Consider the following 21182-nt stretch of genomic DNA (forward strand, 5'->3'; position numbering starts at 1 on the left):
ATAGACTTTGGTTGATCCACCTGAAGGGGTAAAACTCATAGGGTGTAAGTGGGTCTTTAAGAGAAAGACTGACATGGATGGACTGATCTATAAGGGTCGCTTGGTAGCTAAAGGTTTCAAGCAGATTCATGGTATTGACTATGATGAGACCTTTTCTCCAGTAGCGATGTTTAAGTCCATTCGGATCATGCTTACTATTGCAGCTTACCACGATTATGAGATCTGGCAGATGGACGTCAAAACTGTGTTTCTGAATGGAAACCTACTCGAGGATGTGTACATGACACAGCTTGAGGGTTTTGTCGATCCACAGCATACTAGTAGAGTATGCAAGCTGCATAGGTCCATTTATGGACTAAAGCAAGCTTCTCGGAGCTGGAATCTTCGATTCGATGATGTAATCAAATAGTTTGGTTTCATCAAGAACGAAGATGAACCTTGTGTCTACAAGAAGGTTGTAGGGGACATAGTTGTCTTCCTCATATTGTATGTGGATGACATACTGCTCATTGGGAAGGACATCCCTATGCTTCAGTCTGTCAAGACCTGGCTAGGGAGTTGCTTCTCAATGAAGGACTTAGGTGAGGCATCCCGCATTCTAGGGATTCAGATCTATAGAGATAGATCTAAGAGATTGCTTGGCCTAAGTCAGAGTACATACATTGACAAGGTACTCCTTCGGTTTGCCATGCAGAACTCCAAGAAGGGATTTCTGCCGATGTCACATGGCGTGAGTCTTTCGAAGACTCAAGGTCCCTCTTCTAGTGAGGAGAGAGGATAAGATTCCTTATGCCTCAGCTATAGGATCGATCATGTACGCCATGCTATGTACTCGACCGATGTCTCGTATGCTTTGAGCATGACGAGCAGATACTATCGGATCCAGTGAAAGTCACGGATAGCGGTCAAGAATATTCTTAAGTACTTAAGAAGGACTAAAGAATATTTCTTGATATATGGAGGCAATGATGAGCTAGTTGTAAAGGGTTACGGTGATGCTAGCTTCCAGACCGCCGGGATAACTATAGATCGCAGTTGGGGTTCGTGTTTTGCATTAATGGTGGTGTGAGTGGAAGAGTTCACAGTAGCTGATTCTATAACAGAAGCCGAGTACATTGCTGCATCAGAGGCAGCAAAGGAGGCAGTTTGGATTCGCAAGTTCATCACTGAACTTGAGGTGGTTCCTAGCATTGCTGATCCTATTGAGCTTTATTGTGACAACAATGGAGCTATAGCACAGGCGAAGGAACCTCGCTCACACCAGCGGACCAAACACATACTACGGCGCTTCCATCTCATTCGAGAGATCATCGAGAGAGTAGATGTGAAGATTTGCAGAGTACCTACAGAGGCTAACATCGCAGATCCCTTGACCAAGGCTTTGGCACAGAAGAAGCATGATGGTCACACTAGGTCATTTGGGCTTAGAGCCTACACTGATTGGCACTAGTGCTAGTGGGAGATTGTTAGCTAGAGCCCTAGAGTCAATCATTTGATGATTGTATTTTGGACTTATTGTATCATATTCTATACAAATAAAGGCATTTTGATTTTGGTTATTATACTTACTTGTATTGGTGCCAAATAAACTAAGTATAATAATGTCCTTGAGTAGACGGTTCTCACCTATATCAATCAGTTAGTTGTACCGATAGTGAGATGATATAGGGAACACTACTCTTAATCATTCTTAGTCGAGTATTAACATTCAGGGACAATGTTAATGCAATAAGACTAGCATGTAGGTCAACTCGATGACTTGATCTCACAAGTCATGGATATAGAGATATCAAGTTAACACATGGGAATACATTAGAGAATGTATACTGAATGACCCGCCATGAGAAAGTATCATGGATCGTTATATGAGTGTCATATACTTTCTCATGTGGCTATTAGTATGACTACTAGTCCTTAGACCTGAAGTCACCATAGATCCCTACATAAGGAGTTATGTACTTTGGTTTCGTCAAACGTCACCCGTAACTGGGTGGACTATAAAGGCGATTACTGGGTATATAACGAATTATGCAGAGGGATGTGAGTGATGTAGATGGGATCTATCCCTCCCATATGACGGGAGCGACATCGGTATTCTTGATAGAGTGAGACCACGAAGTGCATGGCCATGCCCAAATGAGTCAATATAGGATATTGAGCTCATTTGATTTAGTGAGTCTACTTGGAGTTCAAGATTTAGATTGGTCAGAGGATGACACGGTCTATGCCTCACTTTGATCAATCTAGATGTCTAGGATAGAAGGACACTTGTCATATTTTGTGAGGAGTCACAATTAGTAGTCACAAGGTGATGTCGGATCTCGACATTCTTGTAACTTGGGTAGTAATGATGTGTTGCTAGATACCGCTCATTACTTATGCTCCTAAATGGGTTTAGGGCATTGCCAACGTTACAAGAACCTATAGGGTCACACACTTAGGACAATTAGATGGAGATTAGGTTCATATGATGAACCAAGAGGATTAGATTCATTTGATGAATCAAATTGGATTAAGAGTAATCCTAATTGGGCTAACTTGAGTTCGACTCAAGTTGATTCATGTGTTCAATGAATCTAATTTAGATTTTGACTCATTGAAACAATTTAATTAAATGAATTAGATTCATTATATTAAGTTGGCTTGAATCAAATGGTTAGATTAGATCAACAATGGAAGAGATTGGGTCAAGTTTGACTTGACTTAAAAAGAAAGACCAAAGGTTAATTTTGACTTGACCTTTTGCCACCTCATTGGTGAGTTGGCATTAGGTGGACCAATGATGATGTTCCACATCATCATGGTGTGCCACCTCATGGGAGTTACTAGTGAGTGTCACCTCATGGAGGTTACATTCTCTCCTTGATGACAACTTAATGCATTAATGAGGGTAGTTACAATAGAGAGTGGCCGACCACTTTTGATTGAATGAGAAATTCAATTTGCTCATTCAAGTGATTACTCCTTCTTCCTCAAGCTCTCCCTCTCCCTCTCCTCCTTGCTTGGCCGAATCTTACCAAGGTGCTAGCACACCTTTGTGTAAGGTTTTCTCCACCTACGTGTCCGTGTGGATACTTCTAGAGGACCGACGCTTGACGGTCTTGAGATCCAGCAACTCCTTGGACGAGCGGAAACGCGAAAGGGCACGCAACAAGGGTAAAGCTCTCAACACATAGATCTAGGGGTAGATCTAAGTTTTTGAAACTCGTATTTGTATTTCGTTCGGTTTTCCTTGCACGGATCTACGGCTTTGGGTCATTCGGGGTTTCCGCGACGCGAAAAGCGGTTTTCGCGGCCCGAAAAACCCAACTTCTACAACCTCATCACATACATCTACGAGTGGGGATGGGGGCAGTCCTTCCACTTCTCACCCTCATTTCCCGGCTGCTCCTACTGGGAAGCCACACGCATCCACGAGGAGCCCGCCGCTGATCTGAGAGATGGGAATCTCATCTCTCATATCCCCATCCGAGGTCGCTCGCTCCTCCTTCCCTTCACTATGACCGACAAAAGGACGGCCACCCCATTTCTGTTGCTGCTAATTGCATCCTGTTTCCTACAGATTTGGGCGTTGGATCCGGTAGTTTGCCTTTCTTTTTTTTTCCTTTGCTTCCTTCTTCCAGTATTGTTGTTGCTAAGATGTAGGAAGTGATTTGTCATGTTCAGAAAAATGAAAATATCTATCAGAGCTTCAGAATTATAAAATCTTTAGTTTCTCCTCGCTCATTTTCCGACTCGTACAAGGTTTTAAGTCCATATACTGTAATTCCCTGGGCTCTGTTTCTGAAGATATTCTTTGACACAAATTAGTTACTCAATTCTGTTCTTCTCTAGTTTATTGTAGCTTATTGGTTGCTCTAGTTAATATAAATTGTCAAATTGATTCTTCTTAACAGAAATTTGATATATTTAAAGGTTTGGCAACATTTTGACCTTTCCATTTATCTATATTAAATCATCAATAGTTTTTAATTTCATCTTTCAGCGGAAATAACCAGAGCATTGACAATGAGAAGGCAGTCAAGCTTTATGAAGTTCCACTCATCAAATTCTTGGAGCAGAAATAGCTTTGTCATTTGGGTGGTAAGTTCCTTAAATCCAAAATTTTGTATGAACTTTTCATACACTAGGAAAAGCATACAAGAATCTCTAGCAACATAAGACTCCTTATCAAAGGTAACACCTAATTCCATTTTATGGATGATAGGTGTAAATGCTCTTTGCCTAAATGATCTTATAGAGCCTAGGAATGTATCTTACTTGTTTCCTTTATTAATATCATCACATCATATTATGCAGACTTGTTTCTTTCGTCAGTTTGGAAAGTCGGTCGTATGGGCTGACTACCTTACCCTTCGTCAGGGTTTTATCTTGGTATGTTGGAAGTTTTAGAGACATTTTTATATTTGATATCTTGTTCATTAATGATGTTGGCTTCATGAGGTTAAAATCAATAATTGCTTTTGCTTGAAGTGCTTTATTATCTGTACTAAGTTAGAAGATGGTTGGTTCTAGATTTAGGAGAAATATTTGTATTTACTTTTGTTTTAACATATATGTAATTGTCCTCGTTACCATGGCATCATAAGGAAATTCTACTTTTTTCCTCATTGGCTTATCGTATCTCTCATGTATGTTTGGCAGAACCACAACCTGACACCAAGATATGATTTTCATAGTTACATGATACGCTCGATGGAAGAAGAGTTTAAAAGGATTGTTGGTGTAAGGTCAGATGAATGTTTGGATGGATTTTTTTTCTTTCTTGTAATTTCATTGAGCATTGTTAGACTATATTGGCCATGATGTTCCAACTAATACAAAACTCTACTAAATTGTTGATGAAAACTTATATAGCTAATGGTATTGTTGCCCTAAAGATCAATGTATTTCCCCTAATTATCCTCATTATCATTGCTCAAAATTATTTGAGGATGAGGAGGAAGAGTGGAGTGGGGGAGAGAGAGAGGGGAATGTATAGAGCGATAGAGTTTGGTGTCTTGTTGGAATAGGCCATGCTTGGCTCTGACCAATGATGGTTCTACACAACTCAACCTCCTGTTGTGCTTGGCTTGCCGCAGCCTGTTTGACAATCCTACATTTGGGTAGGGATGTCGACTACATATAAGTCTACCATGAACTTGACCATGTGGGATTGAAGGAGCTGCCCTTTTCCCAATCTAGCCTTGTAAGTTGTACCTCACTCGAACATTGCAGATCCCCTACCTCAGTTAATGCATCTAGGTGCCAGATTAGGGAGCACGATAAGCAAAATTCATGTCCCTCGCTGAGCGAATCACATGGCAGCATGTAGATCAGTTGCATCATGCAAAATCAACATCATTCTCCCTGGCTCAAACCACATCTCAACCTCAAAGTGAGCTTAACTCAGAGCCCACTAAGGATTCTGTGAAATAAATGGTTGGTCATAATACCATAGGATAAGAACGATGTTGGCACATCTTTTCATTGCCTAGACTAGTACTCAGCACATCATACAACAATGATGGAGACCTGAATCAGGTCAGATCTCAATTTGAATTAAGAACTGTAACTGAGGCAAAACCATTTCAACCTTCTCTCTACATCTCTCGTACATGAAGCATCACCAAATGAAATTTCTAATTTGTAACTTTTGTAGTCCACAATTATGGGGTTTTGTCAATGCCTTTATGCTGTTCAACATCAATGGTTGACTCTTGTACACTCATGATACTACCTCATTTTAATTTATGATGTTATTCTTCTCTTAAGTACTTGTGTCATCTTAAATTTTTTGGTCTTACATGATCTAATCTTTATTTCTGGATAGCTATTATTCCTGTTATGGTAGATACTCTACTTATCGTCTGTGTTGTCAATTCTCACCAAATTAAAGAAGGGATGGGATACTTACAGTTTCTTTGTCTGCTTATGAAGCTTGTCCTCTCGGTGGGTGCAAAGTTGCAGCATGTTATTGCAACTCTAGGACTGGAAAGTGCTGGCTTAAGTGGATTTGGCGGAAGATTAAATCCTCAAGACGATCTATTTTGGTTCAAGAAACCAGAGCTGTTATTATCCTTGATCCATTTCATTCTTTTCTAGGTTTGTCTCTATTATTGATTTGCAAAGTGTTTTCTCATCCTCAGTGGTTTGGATCCTCTGTATGAGTATGTTTTCCTTCGTAAATCGGTAGTCTTAACTCTTATCAGTTCACTTCTATTAATCTCTTGTTAATTCTTTAGTACTCTTTCATATTATCCCATTTTTTGAGAAGACAATAACAGTTTTGTTTTGTAGAAGAATAGGACACATTGCTGGCAGATTGTTCTAATACAAGTTGCTCATTATGAGGTTTAAGAATGAAGGAAGAATCTTTCATTTTATTCTTTTGAAAATTTATTATGTTAATATAAGTAGAATCTTTTTGAAGATAGTGTGAATAAATTATTTTATATATTCCAAGAAAAATCATAATAATCTACTATACATCATGCATCACTATATTTAGCTTCTTTCAAATCAGTTGTCTTACAACAGATTATTTCAAATGTGCAAATCAAAGAAGCTGAGCAAACAAGTAAAAATTACCAGCAAAAGGTTACTTATCTCATTTTCAATCTCTATTTGAGTAGAATTTATAGCATCTTTAATTTCCTTTATGTAAGCAACAAACTGCTTTATATCCATATTGAATATTTTATTCTATTCAGGTAAGAGAACTAGAGAATCAATTAAATGGTGAGAGGACAACCAAGAAGGATGTTGCAAAGTTCCCAAAGCCTCCAGTGGCTCCTTTAAGATGGAGGCCTCCTTTACAAAGAATCACCAATCAGTTATCATCCTCAGGACATCAAACAAGCAGAGGTGCCCATCCAGTAATAAATAAAGAGAATTGTCTATTAACAAATAAAACTACTGGGGAAGATTTAGTTAAATCTCTGCACAGAACAAGAAGGATAACGTTGGCACCAGTAAGAAGAATATTTGTGTACTGTCTATTACCTTTTGATATTGTAAGAAGAATAGTTATGTGTAATTTGTGGATACTGACTTGATGTGCACAATATCTATTATGTTTTTATGTTGTAAGAAGAATATTTATGTGTTGGTTATATGAATATTGACTTGGTGTGTTTAGATACATCGGTGCATTTCTATTTGTGATTTTTTTTAGTGAATTAATAATATTAACTTAATTTTATGATTTGCTTGGTGATAACATTGGATTTTCACTATTTCGGAAATTGAATTTGTGTTGTTAAACAATACTGATATTACATCGATTTTCCATCGCTGCAAAACTGGTGTCATTAACTAATATTACATCGGTCGTATACCGCTTTCAAAACTGGTGTTATTAACATATAATATTACATCGATTTTACACCCGATGTCGTTAAGTGATACTACACCGGTTATAACCCGATGTCTAAAATGGCAGACTTTTTACATCGCCTTCATAGACATCGGTCGAAAATATAATAGACAGCGGTGGAAAACCGATGTCTATGAGGGTTTTTCTTGTAGTGTTCGAACATGATTCAAGGAATACTCACCCCACTTCTGCCCTAATTCCCTACCTCCCCAAACAACCACTTAGGTATCAACCAGCAAAACATGGTTCAAAGAATTCTCACCTGCTTCAGTTCTAATTTCTGACCTCCCTAAACACCCACTTGGGGTATCAACCATCAAAAGTTTTGAGCTTCTTGAATCTCTTGAAATAGAAAGAAAATTGAGCCTTAGTCAAGTTCCAAGTAAAGAAAGTATCAACAAATATGAAAAATCTATCGGTCATGTTGGATATAGGTCCAATAATAATAAAATATATTAAATGGAATCTACATAACTCTAAAGAAAAAATGAATGACAACAAATCTTCCTAAAATACATAAAACTATAGAAATGTAAAAACAATTACATTGCAATTCTCGACCTCTATAAACACCCACTTTGGGTATCAACCACCAAAAGTTTGGAGCTTCTTGAATCTCTTGAAATAGAAAAAAAACTTAACCTTAGTCAAGTTCAAAGTAAACAAAGTATGAACAAAGATGTAAAAATCCATCAGTTCTAAGCAAACAAAGTATGAACAAAAATGCAAAAATCCATCCATCATCTTGGATTTGGGTCCACTAATAATTAAAATGTATCAAATGGAATCTACATAACTCTAAAAAAAATGAATCACAACAAATCTTCTTAAGAGACATAAAAACTATGGAAATGTAAAAATAATTCCCGACCTCCCCAAACACCCACTTGGGGTATCAACCATCAAAAGTTTTGAGGTTGAATCTCTTGAAAAAGAAAAAAAAAACTTAACCGTAGTCATGTTTCAAGCAAACAAAGTATGAATAATTTTGCAAAAATTTATTAGTTCCAAGCAAATAACGTATGAACAAAGATGCAAAAAATCCATCAGCCGTGTTGGATTTGGATCTAGTAATAACTAAAATACATCAAATGGAATCTACATAACTCTAAAAAAATTGAAACCATATTGCTTTTATTGAGATTTGAACTCAAAACATCCCACTTGCTAAACGAGTGCTCTAACCAACTGAGCTATAAAAACTATTAAATATTTAAATTACAACAAACCTTCCTAAGATATATAAAACTATGGAAATGTAAAAATAATTCCCAACCTCCCCAAACACCCACTTGGAGTATCAACCATCAAAAGTTTGGAGCTTCATGAATCTCTTGAAATAGGAAAAAAACACTTAAACTTAGTCAAGTAACAAGCAAATAAAGTATGAAAAAAGATGAAAAAAAATTCATTGCTTGGAAATACATGATTAACCTTAACCTTAATCATGTTGGATTTGGATCCAGTAATAATTAAAATGTATCAAATGGAATCTGCATAACTCTAAAAAAATGAATCACAACAAATCTTCTTAAGATACATAAAAACTATGGAAATGTAAAATCAATTATATTGCTTTCATTGAGATTTGAACCACGAATAATTAAAATGTATCAAATGGAATCTACATGACTCTAAAAAATGAATCGCAACAAATGTTCTTAAGATACATAAAATCTATGGAAATATAAAAATAATTCCCGACCTCCCCAAACACCCACTTGGGGTATCAACCATAAAAAATTTTGAGCTTGTTGAATCTCTTGAAATAGAAAAAAAAAATTTAACCTTAGTCAAGTTCCAAGCAAACAAAAATGAATAATTTTACAAAAATTCATCAATTCCAAGCAAATAAAGTATGAACAAAGATGCCAAAAAACCATTGCTTGGAAATACATGATTAACCTTAACCTTAATCATGTTGGATTTGGATCCAGTAATAATTAAAATGTATCAAATGGAATTTACATAACTCTAAAAAAATGGTAATGGAAAATGTATTGCTTTTATTGAAATTTGAATTCAAGAGCTCCCACTTACTAAACGAGTGCTTTAACAAACTAAGCTATGGAAGCTATTAAATATTTAAATCACAACAAACCTTCCTAAGATATATAAAAACTATGGAAATATAAAAATAATTCCCGACCTCCCCAAACACCCACTTGGAGTATCAACCATCAAAAGTTTGAATCTTCTTGAATCTCTTGAAATAGAAAAAAAAACTTAACCTTAGTCAAGTAGCAAGCAAATAAAGTATGAACAAAGATGCAAAAAAAAAATAATTCATTGCTTGGAAATACATGATTAACCTTAACCTTAATCATGTTGGATTTGGATCCAGTAATAATTAAAATGTATCAAATGGAATCTACATAACTCTAAAAAATTAAAATATATCAAATGGAATTTTTATAACTCTAAAAAAAATGAATCACAACAATTCTTCCTAAGATACATAAAAACCATGGAAATGTAAAATCAAATATATTGCTTTCATTGAGATTTGAACTCAAGACCTCACAACAAGTCTTCCATAACCTTAATCAATAAAATATATCAAATGGAATCTGTATAACTCTAAAAAAAATGAATCACAAGTCTTCCTAAGATACATAAAAACCATGAAAATATAAAATTAATTATATTGCTTTCATTGAGATTTGAACTCAAGACCTCACAACAAGTCTTCCTAAGATACATAAAAATCATGGAAATGTAAAATCAATTATATTGTATTAATTAAGATTTGAACTCAAATACCTCCCACTTACTAAACGGGTACTCTAACCAATTGAACTATGAAAGTTATTGAATATAAAATAAAAAAATATTTTCCTAAGATCTAGTAATAATTAAAATGTATCAAATACAATATACAAACTCTAAAAAAAATGAATCACGAAAAATCTTCGTAAGATACATAAAAATTATGGAAATTTAAAAACAATTCCCGACCTCCCCAAACACCCTATTCGATGTATCAACCATCAAAATATTGGAGCTTCTTGAATCTCTTGAAATAGGAAAAATAAAAAACTAACCTTAGTCAACTAACAAGAAAATCCATTGATTGGAAACAAAGATGCAAAAATCCATCAATTCCAAGCAAATAAAGTATGAACAATGATGCAAAAAATTCATCAATTCCAAGCAAACAGAGTATGAACAAAGATGTAAAAAATAATTATATAACAAAGATGCAAAAGCCCATCAATTCCAAGCAAACAAAGTATGAACAAAGATGTAAAAAATCCATCAATTCTAAGCAAACAAAGTATGAATGGACAAATATGCAAAAAGTATGAACTCAAGACCTCACAACAAGTCTTCCTTAACCTTAATCATGTTGGATTTGGATCCAATAATAATTAAAATATATCAAATGGAATCTTCATAACTATAAAAAAATAAAATATATCAAATGGAACCTGTATAACTCTAAAAAAAATGAATCACAACAAGTCTTCCTAAGATACATAAAAATCATGAAAATATAAAATCAATTATATTGCTTTCATTGAGATTTGAGCTCAAGACCTCACAACAAGTCTTCCTAAGATACATAAAAACAATGGAAATGTAAAATCAATTATATTGTCTTCATTAAGATTTGAACTCAAATACCTCCCACTTACTAAAGTGGTACTCTAACAAATTGAACTATGAAAGTTATTGAATATAAAATAAAAAATGTCTTCCTAAGATCTAGTAATAATTAAAATGTATCAAATGCAATCTACAAACTCTAAAAAAAATGAAACACGAAAAATCTTCCTATGATACATACAAATTATGGAATTTTAAAAACAATTCCTGACCTCCCCAAACACCCTATTTGATGTATCAACCATCAAAATATTGGAGCTTCTTGAATCTCTTGAAATAGGAAAAATAAAAAACTTAACCTTAGTCAAGTAACAAGAAAATCCATTGATTGGAAACAAAGATGCAAAAATCCATCAATTCCAAGAAAATAAAGTATGAATAATGATGCAAAAAAATTCATCAATTCCAAGCAAATAGAGTATGAACAAAGATGCAAAAAATAATTATATAACAAAGATGCAAAAATCCATCAATTCCAAGCAAACAAAGTATGAACAAAGATGTAATAAATCCGTCAATTCTAAGCAAACAAAGTATGAATGGACAAAGATGCAAAAAATTATTATATTGCTTTCATTGAGATTTGAACTCAAGACCTCCCGCTTACTAAACGGGTGCTCTAACCAACTGAGCTATGAAAGCAAGCAGAGTAATAAAGATCCAAAAATCTATCAATTCCAAGCAAACAAAGTATGAACAAAGATGTAAAAAATCCGTCAATTCTAAGCAAACAAAGTATGAATGGGCAAAGATGCAAAAAATTATTATATTGCAAAAAATGATTCACGAAAAATCTTCCTAAGATACATAAAAATTTTGGAAATTTAAAAACAATTCCTGACCTCCCCAAACACCCTATTTGATGTATCAACCATCAAAAGATTGGAGCTTCTTCAATTTCTTAAAATAGGAAAAATAAAAAACTTAACCTTAGTCAAGTAACAAGAAAATCCATTGATTGGAAACAAAGATGCAAAAATCCAACAATTTCAAGCAAATAATAATGAACAATGATGTAAAAAATTCATCAATTCCAAGCAAATAGAGTATGAACAAAGATGCAAAAAATAATTATATAACAAAGATGTAAAAATCCATCAATTTCAAGCAAACAAAGTATGAAAAAAGATATAAAAAATCGGTCAATTCTAAGCAAACAAAGTATGAATGGACAAAGATGCAAAAAGTTATTATATTGCTTTCATTGAGATTTGAACTCTAAAAAATTCATCAATTCCAAGCAAACAGAGTATGAACAAAGATGCAAAAATCCACCAATTCCAATCAAACAAAGTATGAACAAAGATATAAAAAATCCGTCAATTCTAAGCAAACAAAGTATGAATGGACAAAGATGCAAAAAGTTATTATATTGCTTTCATTGAAATTTGAACTCAAGACCTCCCGCTTACTAAACGGGTGCTCTAACCAACTGAGCTATGAAAGCAATTTGACACATAAAAAATATATTTTCCTAAGGTGTAGTAATAATTAAAATGTATGAAATGGAATCTCCATAACTCTTATAAAAAATGAATCTATTAAATACGTTGATAAAAAATATCATCACAAGATATATATATATATATATATATATATATATATATATATATATATATATATATATATAATCTATGCCAATTAGCAGGTGCTCTAACCTGCTATGTATGCTGTTAAATATTTAAGTAGAAAATAAAAAATATCATCATATAAACTTGTCACTTATTATTAGAGGCTCAGTCAATATTGCCATTTTTATGACATAAAAAATTGTATGGAATAATATCTTTGTGCTTTTCATATCAAAAATATAAATATTGTAAGGAATAATATCTTTGTGCTTTTCAAATCAAGAATATGGCCATCTAATTAGGACTTCAAGAGTCACCCAGCCAAACTAATTTCCATAATGTGATGGTGTTGTAAGATTCGATCAGGGAAAGGAGAGGAGGACAAAGTGAATCAGTAGACTCAACCAAACTATGCATAACTGCAGCGGGTATAAGAACAACCTCTCTTTATTTTTAAATAAACTAACTTGACATCAACTAAATGACAAAAACATAATTTTTGTGGTTAATTAAAGGTGTCTATGTTCCCAAGGCATATCTCGTTGACCATGAACATTAACAAACAGGTTATGTATCACTTAGTGTGTACCATAAACTAACTTGAGCATCAACTAGTCCATGTAGGGAACCAATAGTGTTGAATTTTTTTGAATGAACTAAAAATAATAATTAGATCAATGTATTTGACCTCACTTCTTTTGAGCAGGCACCCTTTCTTGTCTTGCCAACTTGTTTTTGGCTCTTCCTAGAATCAACCAAACCAAATCCACTAGTGGCTCAAATGTGAGCCTATTAACTAATCCACCTGAAGATTTTTTGGTGCTACAACGAGGGTCTTACTACGATCGAAATGAGACATGATAATTGAGAAAGCAAGCCTTAATCATGGTGCTTCATAGATACTTTGATGGTGGCCTTAACTTCATGCTAATGATTGAGACCTCTACACCAACAAGTCTCTAAGAAGAGACGAACGATGTCTTAATTGATAACCTTCATGACAGCATCTAGAAATCATTATATATTCTTGTGAAAACAACAAGCCTTTTATTATCCCAACTTAAGGAAAAGTGGACCAGACAAAAGATACCTTGAGGGACGAAGATACCCTACAAAACATGACAAGGGTTCTCTTGGTAGTGCTAGTAACCCTAGTAGAAATCAAATCAATGAGAATCATTATAACATAATTAACTATATATTATTTGATGAAATTACTTTTCATATATAATTTCATTATTTTCCAATCCTAGTGGTAATGCTTTAGATACAATCAAAGTGTATATGGATTCACTATACAAATGTAATTACATTGTTCATTTTAATAAAAATGAAGTTATTTTTTCTTATTATTAATAGTAATAAAAGATCCTTACAACATTGCGACTTTCATAATGGATCAGATGTATGACATGTAAACCAATGTTGCTAAACTTGTAACTAGTCTGAATTGATCTGTAGAGAAGCATATCGTCCTACCAAAATGACGAGTATACAATATATTTATGTCTGGCAATAGAAGATCTCACCTCACTACACATGATAATGTCTACACAAGCGTTTGAGTAACACTGGACATAACTCATATGATAACTCATTTGATATGTTACCTAGCATTAATGAGATCTTATATTGTTGGGTTAACTAGTTTTTAGACTAGAGATTATTACTTATATTTTAAGAGGATCAACATACTTCTATGCATATGGCTTGGTCCCTAAAAGGGCTGCATGTGTCTTTGTGTTAGGTATGTCTCTAGTCTTATAGAGATAAGGGAATAATTGATATAGGACTTTTCACTCTAGGTAAGTGAGAGGTTATATTATATGTTTTATTTGATTGATAACCACTAGATGAAAATATATATGGATAATATATATGGCAAAGAGAAAAGTATTAGGATTGATGCATGTGTACTGGTGAGAGGATGAATAGCTTATTAACCTACAAATAAGAATTTAAACTTCCCTTGTACATGCTAGGAAAAATAGATACCTTAGTACTCAAGTTATAGTTGATAAACATATGATTCAGTTGACTACAAAAAACAACTAAATCTATTGAAACCATAATAAAAGTTTCAAATTCCTATTTTATGTAGTCTTTCAAAGTTTTTCATTCTTTCTTGTGTTTATAATTTTGATATCATTTAAAATGCATCTACAACATGTCATAACAAGTTTTAATCATCTATGTATGTTAAATTATTTTTTTATGTTTATACAATATTGAAAATTAAATAAAAGACATAAATTTTATGGGGAAAAGTATACTATACTTTAAGAGGGTGAGGTATTTGCATAATTGAATGACTATTTAATGTCATTTAATCATTCCCATGTTATTCATATACCATGACTTAAGAGAAAGAGATAATTGGTTCATATCATGATTTTTGTGATACTTGATTGTATGTATGTATGTATGTATGTATGTATGTATATTTCAATATATATGCTTATCTTGATTTGATTATAATTTGTTGTACAAATTTTATGTTATTTTTATATTTGGAAAAGGGGGAGAGAAGTGAAGTTTAAGTTAGTCTCTTTCTCCTATTAAAAGGGAAGAACAAATGGGGAGTCTTTGAATCAACTAACTTAAATTTAGATTACTATTATACCCTAACTTAAATACTTTGCTAAACATGCCCCCAAGTAGTTGAATTCAACGAAGTTATTTTGATGTGGCTGAGAAAGGATTTACTTTAGGATAATCTTGTGTTTTAAATATATTTGTTAAGTGTGCATGAGCAAGACCTTTATGGGTGTGTTTGGCTCAAGGTTATTATTGATAACCTTGGTTATCTATTTAATATTATTTGTAAAATACCGGAAAAATAGGAAATATTAATAAGGGATTTTTCCGGAATTTTTGGAAATTTTTCGGGAATTTTTTGGAGCTCGTACGGACAAGTTAACGGAGAAAAAAACGGGGCCCGGAAAAGCCTGTTTAGACTACCCCATTTAAGCGAGGAAATGTTTATAATTACATTTCCTTTTTACTTTTATTTTCCTTTGTTTTACATTTTCTTTTCTCCTCGTCGAAGCCTTGCGCCCGAGCCCTCTTCTCCCCGACGCCGCCTTGCTCTTTTCTCCTCCTTGCCCTAACCGCCGGCGGCGGTTACTCCTCCTCGAGCGTACAACCCCTCCGCCGAGCCCTCCTCTTCATCTTCTCCTCTTATCTGTGAAGCCGAGCCCTCCCGCCTAGCGCCGATCGCCTCTGTGCCTAGCGTCACCGCCGACGCCGCCTCCGGATTTTTCCCTCCCTTCCTTTGGTCCGGCGAGACACCGCCGACCTTCCTCCTGCCGACACCGCCGTCTTCGACCCTAGCGAGCCGTGAGCCACCACCGCCGCTCCATCCCACTGCACACCGCAAGCCCTCTCTGCCGCGTCTCGGCACAGCGCCGACGCTCTCCCTTCTGCCCTCTGTGCTGCTAGAGCCGACATCACCGAAGGACCTCACTGTGCCGTTGTCCCTTTGCCGTGGAGATTCCCAGCGCCGCCGCGGCTCCTTCCTATGCCCTAGGTTCCCTCTTGCTGCCGGATCCGAACAAAACAACAATGATGGTATCAGGAAAGTGCCACGGTTCTGATTGTTTGGTGGTTTGCTAGGTTTCAGCAGCAACTATTCCAGTTGAGGTAAGATCAGGATGTTAGTTAGGTTGTTGCTTGATATTGTGTTCTCTACTATTTGATCCTATCTTGAGCCGAATAGTATACTGGAATTCAACAGGTTGTTGTTTTGTGAAGGTGATCTTGGTTTCCAGCAGTGCTCCTATTCCTGCAGCAACTCCTTCCAACATCAATGATAGCTAGGAATTGAGGTATTGTGTAGGGATTTGATTACATGATCATGTGTAGATTTGAATTAGGGTAATTGTTTCATGTTGTTGATGAATTAGGTATGGTGTAGGGTAATGGATCCTTGTTGTAGATTGGGTTGGTTTAAAATTAATCTAATGGAACGATTAAGGTTAAGACAATTAACCCTAGTCAATTGTTAGATTTAATTTAGGTAGACAAATGATTATGTGGATTAGGGTTTTCCCTAATTTAGTCTCGTGGATTTTATTTAGCTATTTAAATTCTTATGAATTTTAGCTAAATAAAAATATATATATTGATTGGTACAGGACTTTGATTCGAGACGGTGTCTCGACGAGGGATCTATTTCGGATTGGACCTTTTCTATTGGAGGCGGGTACTTTTGACTTATGTCATTTGATATACATAGTAGTGAATATAACAAGTTGAATTAATTATGTTTCTTATTTGTTCCGGTTAATCACTACCCGATAATTGTTACATGATTGATTGATTGTTTGTTTTGCATCTCATGTATTCCTTACCTGTTGATACATGCTTATAGGGGTAGTGATATATATGCTTCACCATGTTCAGGACCTAGGTTTTATACCTTGTGTACCTTTGATTTGATTTGATTCGTTGACCTATGATGCACTTATATATATATATATGGATTAGGTCAGGATATCTTGTGGTTAGTGCCATGCACCATTTGCATGATTCCATGCTGTACGATAGTTCGCTCCATTATTGTTGAGCACATCACTAGTTACATGTATCTGCACACACCACCACTCATGGGTTAGTGGTCGATTCAGGCAGAGTGTGTTGCAGTAGGGACTCTGTTAGGTTGTCACGCCCCGGAGGAGTCCCTGTCCGAAGAAATTTCGGAAGCACCTCCCCTGTACGGCGGACAATCTGAAACTTTCTACATACACAATATACATCAGCCACAGGCGGCTGGAATATACACACAACCACGCAGTTATATGATACAGCCTACTCGGCTGATACAATAAAAAAAACACAACGGAAAACGACAGAAACCATATACAAACCAAACACAAAACTGCTAGCCGGCTAGGCTTACACAACCAACAACAAATACAAAATACCACATAACAACATCAACACTCCAAAAACAAAACCGGAGTACAGAGCTAAACAAACTGATACATAAAAAAACAAAACATACGTGAAACCGATAAGTCCTCTGATGTGACGTGGGGACCAGCAGACAGGATACTCCAAGCGACACCAAAACCAACCTGGTACCTGAAAAAAAATAGTATCAACGGGGCTGAGTTCAACAACTCAGCGAATACCAATGGACATGAATAGTAAGATATATCTAACAGCAACAAACATGGAATACAGCTTCCTAATCCTATATAGGGAATACGCAAAACTGAAAGGTAACCGAGGAAGCTGTACTCACCAGGAACTCCTATCCAGACAAAAGGGTCGTCAAACCGAAAGTGTCAATAATCCTGTATGCAGGTCAAAAGTATGTATCCAACCAAAATGCAGCAACCAAATGGAGCAAACACAATCATAAAAATATAAATGCATCAATGCATATGATGCTAATGATGCGTCCTGGTCACCCCTGACGCCAGTCAGTCATCTCACACACAAATGGTGAGACCGAGTGGGTAAGGCTGTGACAACCGTGCACTCTGTCGTCACTACTCCTGATGAGTGACCGAGTGGACGGGATGCTGTCGGAGTACTCCTGTCCTGTGACCCCAAATCATAAATGGGGGAGCTCAATGCTCTCATCTCCCGGTACACGATGACGGGGAGGTATCTCTGCCGGCTACCACGCTGAGTCACCTGACCAACGGAGCCAAACAGAGTCCACCGTCTGCCGGCTACTACGCTGCTACACTAAATGCCAGCGGAGCCAAACAGAGCGGAACTGACTGCCGGCTACCACGCTGAGTCCTCAGACCAACGGAGCCAAACAGCAGAACCGCCACACACCTGTCTGATATACCACTAATCCATGAGTGGTGGTGTGTGCAGTACATGTAACTGGCGATGTGCTCAACCATAGTAGAGCCGACAATCGCGCAGCATGCAATCATGATGCATGACACTAAGCATGGTCATAAACTGGTCAACATAACCATATCCATATGTATAAAATGAGTACGGTAAAATCGATGGTCACATACCAAGATCTAGAGTACACAGGTCAGATAGAATATCAAAAACCTATGTCCTGAACATAATAAGTATGGAATGTCCCGATCAGCATAAAGAAAAATCCATATATACATAATATGGGTACCACAGTATCAGTATGTTAAATCCACGGATCTAGGGTATACTGGTCCTCTATGGTATAACAACCTAGATCTTAAACATATCCCCCTTCCATAGCATATGTACCTACAATATGCACAGATCAAAGCCACAAGATCTAGGTACACGAATCATATATGATATACCAATAGAAATACACAATCCAAGCATGGCATAAAAACCTAAGTATCAGATAATTTGGATGTACATGCCAGAAACAAAAATCCAGAGTCTAACCCTAACCTCAGTAAAGCATGGTATGTCACTCTAGAAACTAAGATACTCATGGTAATAAGGTACTCATGGCAACAAGATACTCATGGTAACAAATCACGAGATATAAGTACGGATACTTCACAGGTGACAAATCTAACATGCTATGGATATCAAACAGTGACATACCAAAGGCAAACATATTCATTGCTTGTAGTTATAAAATACTATGCATATCCAATGACAATATCATAAAAGATAAGTCAAGAGGTACCCGCCTCCAATGTAGATCGTGTTGTATGTCCTCTAATCAGAGCTCTTGTCTCAAATCAAAACCCTGAAATAAATATACAATCAACACTTAGGTTTATCGTATATCGGATAATGCAAGCCGAAACCTCAATAAATCCAATCTTATGACCTCACCCTTTTCTTCCAAAACTTATCCAACACCTGATAATCATTTTTTTTGTTAACATAATCCACCTTAACAATTCCTCAAATAAATGATTACTAATTAATCTAAATCTGTAACTAAACTCTAGTTAAATCCACAACTGGAAATGAAATCAAATCTCCAATCTCAACAGATTAATAAATTCAAAATCAATTAAAGATTATCAACTAGATGTCTAATCGGATTCAGTTCCTTACCCAAACAAACATCCAACTTCCTTCTTTCCAACCTTGCTAGTTGATCCACATCACACAACCCTGCAGAAAAGAACCTTACTGTTGGAATTAAACGAATCAAGAACAAGACCAAGCAATGGAGTTTACGGATCAAACATCAACCCAACTCACCTTACCGTTACCTTACTTAAACCCCTTACTCTGAAGAGGAGATGGAGCCTAGGTCACAAGAGGGGTCGGTGGCACTTGGTAGAAGCGAAGAGAACGACTACCGGCACTAGTGCAGAGAGGAACAGCACCATCGCTCCAATTCAGAGGCACGTGGAAGGAGGAAAAAGAAGGGAGTCGCGGTCGGCCGGCTAGGGCTCATAGACAGCGGCGCTCAGCCTCATCTTGTCACCGTAATCTCGGCTCGGGCAGTGAGAAGAGCGGCTGTGAAGACGGCTAGGGCACCGGTGCTAGGCAAAGGGACGAGCTCGGCCGGCAGTGGCTCAGAAAATCTGGTGGCCGGCGCTCGAAGAAGAGAAGGGAGGTCGGCCGATCGAAAGGAGTCGGTGTCGGCGCACAAGGGTTTCAGCCGGCCGTTGTTGCTAGGGCAGTAGAAAGGGAACTTTGCCCGGCGACCAGCGCTAAGGTTGAAGAAATCACGGTGGGTGCTAGGGCACAGGTGCGCCGGCAGTGGATCGGCGCTGCTCCGATCACCTCAGATGACGGCGGCACCTAGATGCGGCTCGGGATTAAAAAAAATGGAAAGGGGAAGGGAGATCAGCGAGGGAGTAGGGAACCACACGGTAGGGAAAAATGGGGAAAAAGAAATAAAGAAAAGTAAAAGGAAAATAAAAAGGAAAAATCAACATTTCCTCACTTAAATGGGGTAGCCTAAACAGGCTTTTCCTGGACCCCATTTTTATCCCCGTAAACTCGTACATAAGAGCTCTGAAAAATTCCCGAAAAATTTCTAAAAAATTCCGAAAAATTCCCTTACCATTATTCATCATTTTTCCGGTATTTTACATTCTCCCCCACTAATAAAAATTTGGTCCCCAAATTTCGTTATCTACCATCAGCAAATACTAACAACAGATAGAAATTATAAATGCTGAACGGTAAATGAAATCACAAACCTCAAGTGAAAAGGTGGGGCTATTGAGCTCGGATCGTATCCTCGAGCTCCCAGTAGCCTCCTCGTCTGAATGATGCTGCCATCCGACTTCAACCAGTCGGATAGTCTTGTTCCTCAACTGACGCTCCTTCCGGTCCAGAATCCGTACCGGAACCTCCTCATAAGTAACGTCAGGCTGAACGGGAACTGAGATGTCTGTCAGTACATGTGTCAGTCAGGTATGTATCTCTCAGTATAAACACATGGTATACGTCATGAACTCCTGCTAGCAACGGTGGTGGTGCCAACCGGTAAGCTACCGCTCCAATCCTCTCCATGATCTGGAAAGGGCCAATGCATCGCGGAGCTAGCTTACATCTGCGGTGAAATATCTTCACCCCTTTCGTGGGTGAGACACGCAGAAATACATGGTCGTCTGTAGAGAACTACAGGGGTCTACGTCTCCGATCTGCATAACTCTTCTGGCGGTCCTGCGCCTCAGACATCCTCCGTCTGATAATACGGACCAACTCGCAGAAATACATGGTCGCCAATAGAGAACGCTAGGGGACTCTAT

At 36.7% G+C, this 21182-nt stretch overlaps 3 non-coding genes across 3 annotated transcripts; all 3 read right to left on the minus strand.

Moving 5' to 3' along the window:
- Nucleotides 1-8486: 8486 nt before the first annotated feature.
- Nucleotides 8487-8560, minus strand: TRNAA-AGC. The gene has a single exon. It is a non-coding gene; the product is annotated as a tRNA-Ala (tRNA).
- Nucleotides 8561-11534: 2974 nt separating this feature from the next.
- TRNAT-AGU lies at nucleotides 11535-11608 on the minus strand. Its single transcript has one exon. It is a non-coding gene; the product is annotated as a tRNA-Thr (tRNA).
- A 731-nt stretch (nucleotides 11609-12339) lies between these two features.
- TRNAT-AGU lies at nucleotides 12340-12413 on the minus strand. Its single transcript has one exon. It is a non-coding gene; the product is annotated as a tRNA-Thr (tRNA).
- Nucleotides 12414-21182: the final 8769 nt, after the last annotated feature.

The sequence above is a fragment of the Zingiber officinale genome, chromosome 3A (assembly GCF_018446385.1).
Source record: "Zingiber officinale cultivar Zhangliang chromosome 3A, Zo_v1.1, whole genome shotgun sequence".
Lineage (NCBI taxonomy): Eukaryota > Viridiplantae > Streptophyta > Magnoliopsida > Zingiberales > Zingiberaceae > Zingiber > Zingiber officinale.